Raw genomic sequence first — 8,214 nt, 5'->3', positions numbered from 1 at the left:
CCTTCCCTTCCCTTCCCTTCCCTTCCCTTCCCTTCCCTTCCCTTCCCAGAGGAGAGAAAAAAAGAAAAAAATCCATCTTCTTTTAGGAGGGTGGAGTCAGCAAACACAGACATCTGAAAACATAATGGTGATGTAGCTGATGTAGCTGGAAAGTGCTGACAAGTCAGCAGCTATAGTGAAAGAATGAAATATCAGGACTCCCATCTCTGGTCTCCTACCAAATGATATCACAAACTATTGGCAACTCACTATTCAATTCCTTTCCCACACATCTCCAACACCAAGTTAGCTGTAACAATCTCAGAATTTTAAAGTCTCTCTCCTGCCCGCAAATTTGCTGATGTAAAAGTGGGAGGCATTATTCATGAAAGTAGTAGCCTTAGTCTTTTCCATGATTTCTGTTGGGAATATCTTCCAAGTCCAGTTGTAGGCACACTTACATTTTCAGGATCTGGGGATTTCTTTCTTACTTTCACTGTAGGTTTGTAGAAACAGTAATAAAACCATAAATTAAAATTGCTGCTGTTTGTCTGTTTGCTTGCTTGCTTGCTTGCTCATTTTTTTCTTTTAGAGGACCTCCCTGTTTTTATTCTTACCCCACAAAAGCATCATTGGCAGCAATAACTTATTAGTACCCAAAAAAGTCAGTTAACACTAATTTGCATGCACCTATGCATTATATATAAATATGTATAACACATAAAGAAGAAATCCTCTAATGTGAACAATAAGCCAGGAAGATAAAAGTGTGAAAACTTACTATGTGAGACTTTTTCAATGATTTGTATGTGGTATTTCATGAAGTTGTAATACAAAACCATATCTGCCTAGTTACAAATTCAACCATAAGAAGGAAATGGGAAGGCATATGCTCACATCTGATATAAGAGCTCTAAGCCCCCAGGGCATTTTCTTTGAAACTTGTAAAATCCAAAACTAATAAACACTTTTTTTTTGGTATATTTGTCTTTATTGCCTGCTAACAAGATTTTTCCTTTATTAGGGAGAGATTTAAATTTGATGTACCTGCCTGACAATCGGAGAAATAACAAAGAATAAGAGATTCTTAGGGGATTTCATTCACAAACACTTTCCAATCTCCTTTGTTTTCTTGCTCTGTCAAGATTTAAATAGAGCAGTGCTACTCTAAGCGTTTAAAAATAATAATAAAAACTCCCCAATGTGTAACTGCACCCACAAGACATTGTTTTCTCCTCCATTGTTCTTCAGCCCTCATGCTGAGTTTGGGTGACAGTTATGGAAAAACTGCAACAATAGATGCTGTCTCCACCAATTCAGYCTCTGTTTTTTACTAGTAGCAAAAAGGCTAATGTTCATTTTCCTTATTATAGTTGATGGATCGTTCTGCCAAAGTGACTGTTTTGAAGATCAGAGAATGTAAGAATGATTTTGTGATTATTATTCTAGTAAGATCCTCATTATCTGTTAAAGAGCTTTTGTTCCAGATGTAGACTATACCTCCTGCAGCGATTACTGTATCCAGCAGTTGTATTGACATTGCCTTTGTTATTGCCTTTGGTAGAGATGATTAGGGGGATTTCAATATCTGTAAAGCAACTAGTACAAATTTTAGGATACAGTATAATTGCAATCTCTCCAGGGGAGTAATCTGTGTGAKAAGGGTATATGAGCTCACAGCAGTCAGCCAACACTAGCATTAATTTACTTTTATCTGTTCATGAGCCGGACACCTCTSGCATGAAGCATGTGCATTTTTTATATTACTGGTTCTCAGAGTTATTCCAGCCTTCCAAAACTAATTTTGCACTTTGATAAATGTGGTGTCCTGTCTAGTGCTCAAACACTGAGCTGTTGTTAAAATGACAGAACTGAGCTGAGTGCAGACAAAAGACCAAAAGAATTAATGCATCCTAGATGCAGTTAACATAATCCCAAGCTGTAGACAAATTAGGTCAACAGTCCTTGGGCTTTAGTTAAAAAACAACTACATGACTACATTTTTCAGCCTGGAAATAAAACCCTGTTTGAGTTTAGTACTGCTAGCTTCAGTCTTTGTCAATAGGAGCGTGGTGTTGTAATCCTGTATTTCAAAACAATCAAGCCGACTTCATAAATCTTGCTGAAATTTGCAATGTGCTAAGTGTGAAGAAACACACATCCACTTCTCACAAGTCCAAAATACCATATGTAATATTCCTGAAAGGAAAACAAACAAACAAACAAACAAAAACAGGCAATGCCTTGTTATTTTCAGACATTTTGTTCATTCAGCTTATTAAAGGGCGGTTTTCATTTGCAAAGTGTTCAGAAACAATCTGACTTTCAAAAACTGTATGTCAAGAGTTATCAGGGTGCATATCCATTTTTTACAGAGGGGATAGTGAATCTTATGGAGATTTAGCAGCCTGTCCAAGAAACCAAACCTCTTCTCCTATACACAGGGAGTATTTGTGGGCACAATTCTGCAACAGCCCAGAGTGGGACACATGCGTTTCCACAAAGCCTCCTTTCCCACAGTATCCTTCCCCTCAGCTTATATGCAGCTCTCCCTAGCTTTTATGGAGGCCTGTTTTTCAGGAGCTTTTAGTTCCTGCCCATGCAGTTCAGCTTCTCCCTTTCCATAATATGTGTGAACAGCCTTGGGAGCTAGGGAAGGAGGGGATCCCCTGAACTACTCTTCATTTGGAAAACATCTCAATTTGCTTTGCAAAGTGCTAACAAAAGACAATGCAGAAACCCTTCAGAGGAGGAAATCCTGCACCTTTTCTCACTTGAAATTTCACAAGGGAAGTGAGGTGGGTTGCCAAAAAGGAACCTGTGGGTTATCAGCAGCCCTAGGGAAGGCAGGAGACTCTTGTGCCCAAAGCCAGGGCCGGGCCGTGCTGCATCTGCGCTGCGCTGAGCTGGCAGCGCACGCCATCTACTGAGGCACCACCGTGGTGCCGCAAACACTCCGGAAAGAAACCTGTTAAGGCATTTTCACACATGAATGCATTCACAATGGCAGGAGAGAACTAGCAGAAGTAAAAGGACTCTAGTTTATACCCTGAATTCCTAATAAGAGGCTTCCCGCCTGTGCCTGTCCCACCACCCCGAGGGAGCAGGCACCACGGCAGCCTGGACATCGTGAGGGTTTGCGCTCCTCAGTTTGCCACTGAGCCTCTCTGGCAGCGTTCTTAAGAAGAATCTTTTCTCTCAGGCAATGACTCAAAGCTGGTTTGAGGGAAAGCTTCCTATGTGACAGAGCATTGGGAAAGTGCCACAGCGGGGCCTTAGCTTGCCCTGAGACCYGTGCACAGGCCCTGCTGGGCCGCGTCAGGAGGTGGCTGCCGGTCACSTCCCGACTGCTTCTCAGTAGAGCCTGGTCCTGGGGTCATGTTATCCCAGAATGGAGCAGGGAATKGAGCAGGGAACAGCAGCATTCCTGTCTGCACTAAAACCTCTTAACCCCTGTGTTTTGGACACCGGGTCAGTAAGGCTGGGGGCAACCAAGGCTGTGACCAGCAGCAGCAGCCACAAGGGCTGCTGTGTTGTGATTTAAGGTGGTCCCTGCAGACGTTATCTTGGGCCTTTCTCCAGAAATGCTCTGGTATTTAAAGCCCTCTCTTGCAAATATGAACCAAATGGCTAACCTTCTCTTTATTATAAAGAGAAGAAAAGAGCTCTCCAGCAGGATGAATAAACAGGATAATGGAAATAGCACCTAACCTACAATTAAAATGGCAATTCATCTTTTCTTCCAGAGAAGCCACACTGAGGTCAGCTTTTCCCTCATCTCATGTTAATGTCTGTTCACAGTTTAAGATTTATGCCTGGCAAGTGAGACCTGTTAAATAATATCTGTAGTATGGCACGATCTCCTGCTTTGAAGCTGTGCCACGCTCCTTGTGCTGTTGGTTCTGCTTCGTTCTGCTCCCTGCCCYACTCTGGCTTCTTCAGGCAATGTGGCTAAACTCCTTTCATGCCTGCCTGTCCTATCTGTACCTTTTATGCCTTGCTATCGTAATGCCCTCATGGCCTCTTTGCATTTCCTTTTCCATAGAAAGTTTGAGCACGAAACAGGCAGGGTTGCCTTACAAAAGGAACTTAATGCCTCAATATTTTCCAGAATTGCTTCTATAATGTTCATCCTGATATAAAGCTAAACTCTATTGCTTATTGGAAATTATGATGAAGAGAAAGCTACTAAAAAGCTGCCATTTGGAATTAATTGCATTTGTGACAGTAATTATTGAGTGGGTTACAAAATGATTGTCCTGAGGAAGATGGATCACAAAATCTAGTAACTGTTGGAAGAATGTGTTTTTATGAGATATGAAATTTTACTTCTAAGCAAAATGACTACTACGTTGCTTGGTCACTGGACAAGGAGACTGATTAGGAACATATTTATTTTTTTATGAAACCAACTGCTTCCTTCAACACATAACCATTTGTTAAAGTGTAATTATTCACATTCATTTCTGCTCTTCATTTTTTAAGGCTGCCTGGAGTGCAGCAAAAGTGCTAGTGCGATGACCTGATCTCTAGCTCCAAGAGAGGCTTGAACTCAATTTTCCCTTGAACCCTATTTCCTCAGAAACGATCCYTAGGCCATGCTGCCTGCCTGTCAGGGGACACTCTCCACAGTTGTTTACAGCTATTCTGCTTCCCAGGAAGCCCYAGTTAGAAAGAGAACCAAAGACTAGACTGGCTGGCCACTCTTCTGCTTTGGATACTCACCACTTATGAGGCAGCTTGGTGTCTGTGGTGATGTCTCTGTGGGGCTCCTGGGCCCCTGTTCCAAATATTGAGCCAAGGAGACACTGTCCCAGCAACCACACTGTGAATTCAAGCCTTAAGTATTTAGTTTTCCATCTGAAATCAGCAGGTAGTTTGGAGACAAGCAAATCAGTTCCTTGGGTTTGTTTCTTGCAAGTTATGAATCTTTGTCTTTCCCTCAACAGCTCTTTCTTCCCTCTTCCCAAAATATCGTAAAAAAAATTCATTCTTGTCTCCTAGTTTGGACTTTCCATTATCCAACAGTTTAATGTTTAGAGTTGGTGTTCAGGTCATCTAATACTGCCAGGATTCATGTCGTTTAAAAAATATGTATTATATGATTCATTACATTTTGGTTTGGCAATACACGAAACAGCTGTTTTGGTTCTGATATTTGTACTTTGTATTACAACAGCTGTCTTATATCAAAGGATGTAATATAACATGATGATTTAACATGAACATAAGATTCTAGCTCCATTAAAATGATTAAAACTTCCTTGATCTTTAGTAGCTTTTTTAGTATGGATTATGTCTACTCTATGTGACCCTGTGTCTACTTCCAATCCAAGATAAATGAATTAAACTTCTCCCAAACTAGACAAAATATGCCCATAACTAGCTTCATAGAAAGCTTAACATACAACTCTTAGAAGAAAAGTGTCCTAGAAGCAAGTAAAACTTGTTACAAAGCAGATCCTATTCAGAGACTTAATGGCTTGTTTTAATCACTTGAAGAGAAGACTTATAAGCCAAGGACAATATGCTACTACATTTTTCTAAGCATTTCACTTTGCGGATAATTTCTTTCAGAAGAGTTTTGGATCATTTCTACTTGTGTGGCAGCCAATTTTATTGCCCCTATGAACCTGGAGACTGTTGTGGCAACTGCAGCATTGCTGCAAGACTAAGTTATAACAGGAAATTACCATGATCTTTTTTGCTTCGTCTCTTAATAAAATTAATGGATAGAAGAGCTAGTCAGCACTTCAGGAGTAACTTCTGTTGTGGAGCGTTCAATTTTCTGGAAGGAACTTAAAGCCTCTACAGGCTGCATTTGCCCATGGCATTTCTCTGAAAGCAGGGCAATCCCTTTTATCATATTAGATCCAGGCTATTGTTCACACAGAAAATATGCCCAGAGACCTTACATCTGATGTTTTTATTGTGTTCTGCAGTTCTGCCATTTCAAACTACTGCACAATTTTTAACTATGAGGATGTGGATCAAGTCAATGGACTGATAAAGAGAATTTTTATTTCTTGMCCTTTTCTGTTTTTTTCTCACAATTCTCTTTCCCTTCCCTTTATTGTGGTAGCCCAGCTATGTACTTTGTGCAGCATTTATCAGGATTGTTTTATTTGTGCAGCATTTATCAGGATTGTTTTATTTGTTCAGTGTACTTGGAAACATCCATAAGCCATTTGGTTTACTAACCTCAGTAGCTGTGTCCATTTGGAACATCTTCTGCTCCCAAACAACAAACACATGTTGGGAAAATGCCTTGCCTTGGCAAAACAAATACAGCTTTGCTTTTGATGGCATGCAAATGTTTTTTGTCACTGTATGACTGGGGCTGCAGAGAAGTCTAATAATGCTCAGGGAATAGGGACATGAGCTCAAGAGGAGCAGTCTCCCAACAAGCAGCTTAATGACTACTTTTAAGCACTGCTCTGACTTCTCCAATCATGCTCTTTCCCTTCCACTCTTTAGGGGAAAACAAAATAGATGAGAGATATTACCAGGAGAATACAGTGCAAGGGASACTCGATGTTTTCTGAGCATTAGGACTCATTTAGAAGCAAAAATCTTTCTTTTTCACTGTCTGTACACTTCCTTGAGCAGCAGCATGTGGGATGCTCCTGCCTTGCCCTGTGGCAGGGTGAGTATCGCTCCTCAGGCACCGGGGCAAGGCAGCTCAGCTTGCAACATGATGGAACATCTGGATTCCCGGCAAGGGATTTGCCCAAGGAAACAGCACAAAGYGATGCTGAGCACTTCTGGGTGCTTCATTTTATTTATTTATTTATTTTTAAMGTGGATGACCGAGGGAATCACCTTTTATTTTTGAGTCTGAGAGATGCCTTGTGACTGCTGTCTCTTGGCTGTTTTTGTTATCTCTTTCCTGCTCCTAAGCCAAATATGTTGGTGCAAGTGAGCTAGGCTTTCATTTCAAATAGCGAGTCATGTATGTGCTTTATTTCATTAATATGTCTTTAGTAGCACCTGCCTAAGTTGGTTAAACACATACAGTCAGAATATGTGATGTGAAATTCCTTCCTCTTCTACCTTTCTTGGCAGGGCAGTCACATATGTTTTATGCTGAAAATCTCTGAATCTCTGAAAATCAGTGTTTGACTTTTTTCAACTGATATTTTGAAGGTAGAGACCCTCTGAATAATCTGCCATATATTAATTCAATCAGGGAGWCTAAAAAAAGACAAATTTTACCCTTGATGTAACCCTGCAGAACTTGTCCTTCTTGGGTAGCATTTTGTTGTTAGTGAAGTCTATGTCTTTACCTTTTAGTTTTCRCTACGGGGAGCCTTGGAGCTCATCTTGCAATCGCTTTGTGGAGGATTTTATCCTCTGCACTCTATCCAGGGAACAATGTCAGAATTATGCCTCTGAATTCTGAACTGTATTTGCCTGCTTTAAGCATTGGAGGGTGTGATGAAAACTTGTGTGAGGATTAGTCCACTGAGCCTAACTCTGTGGCTCAGAAGCAAGCTGGTAGCTTCCCAGTTTGGTCATGTGAAAGACACAGAGGTTAAAATAGAAGGCAAATAGCTAGGGATATCYGTAGCACAGGAGCTGCTTGGATACTCAGCCCTTCTGATTTTCTTAAACTATTAGATTATTATTCTAATAATCTCTTATTAGAAATGTAGCAAGAAATATTCTGGTATCTCTCCTGTTGAAAACTGCCCTTTTCTCTGCCTTTTCACTGTTTCTTTCTCCCCCAATTTGACATAACTTTGAGTTTTGAGTTTGAATAATGTATTAAACTTGCTGCAGTGTTCCASATTTCTAAATTTTTAGATTTTCAGATTTTCCAGATAGAAATTTCTTATCAACTCATTGTACTAAAGACTTCTTGTGGTATCTCCAGAAACTGGGCAATCTCAAGTGGAGATAATTGGGTCATGTAGCAGCAGTAAAGAAAGAATAATTTGCCTCAGAACTTAGCTTAGAACCTCACAATCTACTGTCTGCTAATTTTATAATTATTATCACCTTTTTTTTTGACATTTGCAGGATCGGACTCAAAGATGTTGTCAACAAGCTGAGTGGCAGGGCTGAGCTCTTGTGTCTGGTGTGAAGTGTTGCAGCTGCTCCTACCATGCAGCTAGGAGGACAAGGAGGCTCTATGGGAGTCCTGCCCAGCTGTGGCTATTTTGGTGACTCAATTTATGTTAATGCAATTAAGCTTTGCTTGAGAGGGGTGTGTGGATGAGGGAGCAGATGAAG

The sequence above is a fragment of the Nothoprocta perdicaria genome, unplaced genomic scaffold, assembly GCF_003342845.1.
Source record: "Nothoprocta perdicaria isolate Ctin4 unplaced genomic scaffold, notPer1 scaffold_29, whole genome shotgun sequence".
Classification (NCBI taxonomy): domain Eukaryota; kingdom Metazoa; phylum Chordata; class Aves; order Tinamiformes; family Tinamidae; genus Nothoprocta; species Nothoprocta perdicaria.
This window is presented reverse-complemented; position numbering follows the sequence as displayed.